Genomic DNA, 1450 nt, shown 5'->3' with positions numbered 1-1450 from the left:
ATGTGTGTGTGGGTGAATGGTTTTGGTGTACGTGTCTGCGTTTTGACTGCGGAGAGTGCGTGTGTGTGGGTGTATAGTGGTATGTGTGTTTGAGTGTGTGTGTGAGTATGTGTGTGTATGTGTGTGCAGGTATTGCATTCGTGTATAGTGGTCTGTGTGTGCGTTCGTGTGTGTGTGTGTATGCGTGTATGTGTGTGTGATGTGCGTGTGTGCGCACATGTGTGTGAAAGAGTGTGTTCGGGCACATGCACATGTGTGAGTGTTTGATTTGATTACAAATAGGGAAAATGTTTTTAAATTGGCTTTGTGCCTGTATAATACGTGGGTTTGTGTGTGTGTGTGTGTGTGTGTGTGTGTGTGTGTGTGTGTGTGTGTGTGTGTGTGTGTGTGTGGCTGTACACATGTTTTTGATTTGTGTGCAGGTATGTAAGTGAGTTTTTGTGTCTGTTTCTCACGTTCATTTTTTTGTTCTTGGGAATTTTCCCTTGGAAACAGTTGTTCAATAACGTTTTTCTCTCTAGAGAATCAAATTAAACTATACAATAGGGATTGGATGCAAATTCTTTCATAAATATTCAGCTTTTACGAAATTTGTGCCTATTTTTTTATGATTTTATACCGTGAACACAACAGGCCACACTCAACAGCCTATGTGAGTGGTATTGTTTTTGTTACAATTCAATAAATAATCATTCATTATCATTCTTCATTCTGAGTAGGCTATTCATCACAGACATGCATGCACCTATTTGAATTTTACTTTGCAAAGTTTCCATTATACACAAGCATAAAAATCAGGCTAAGACAGGAATTTTTTATAAAGAACAACCCTCTTGTTAACGAAATGACTTCACAAAACTCTCTGGTAACACTGTGCATGGTCACTCATTATAAAGTCTCAGTTCTGATATATTACTAATCTAGATCTAGACTAGAATCTAGATGTAATAAAGCTTTTATCTACAATTACAAGAATCTAGAGATGCTTGAATGTTTTAATCTCTGTGTCTTTACCCATTGATTAACGGATAATGACTATACTATAATGACCTTTTTAAAAAAAATAGGAGAGTTTACATCTCGTCCACAGTTGGCAAAGAGTTTCACAACAAACTTTGCCAAGTTTCCATGATGACATGAAAAGTTTCCGAACAACAGCAGACTTTGGGTTGTAATTAGCATCCTTTGACTTCCGGTTCCAGTCCGCAGAAAGAGGCTGGCTTTTTCTTCCTCGTCCTTCGTTTTCTCTTCCTTCATGCGCTCGCTCACCCCAAGGCTCAAGCTCACTCAGCCAGACACCGCGCTCACCTGCTTTGACCTTGGCTTTGACCTGCTGTATCTATTTATAGCTCACATGGGGCGTGAGAGAGCGCTTGACCTAGAAAGGAAAGTGCAAAGAGGAATGGGTAACGGACGTGTGTGTGTGTGTGTGTGTGTGAGAGAGAGAGAG

General features: G+C 40.0%; 1 protein-coding gene across 1 annotated transcript in view; it reads right to left on the bottom strand.

Moving 5' to 3' along the window:
- The window catches only part of LOC101854825 (beta-sarcoglycan), a gene marked incomplete in the record, with an annotated part of 11713 nt that extends 10425 nt beyond the window's left edge, over positions 1-1288 (bottom strand). Inside the window, 1 exon segment of the mRNA XM_005108344.3 lies at positions 1078-1288.
- Positions 1289-1450: the final 162 nt, after the last annotated feature.

This window comes from Aplysia californica, unplaced genomic scaffold (assembly GCF_000002075.1).
Source record: "Aplysia californica isolate F4 #8 unplaced genomic scaffold, AplCal3.0 scaffold00681, whole genome shotgun sequence".
NCBI classification, from domain to species: domain Eukaryota; kingdom Metazoa; phylum Mollusca; class Gastropoda; order Aplysiida; family Aplysiidae; genus Aplysia; species Aplysia californica.
Note: the sequence above shows the minus strand (reverse complement) of the source record. Positions and strands in the feature narration are given on the sequence as shown.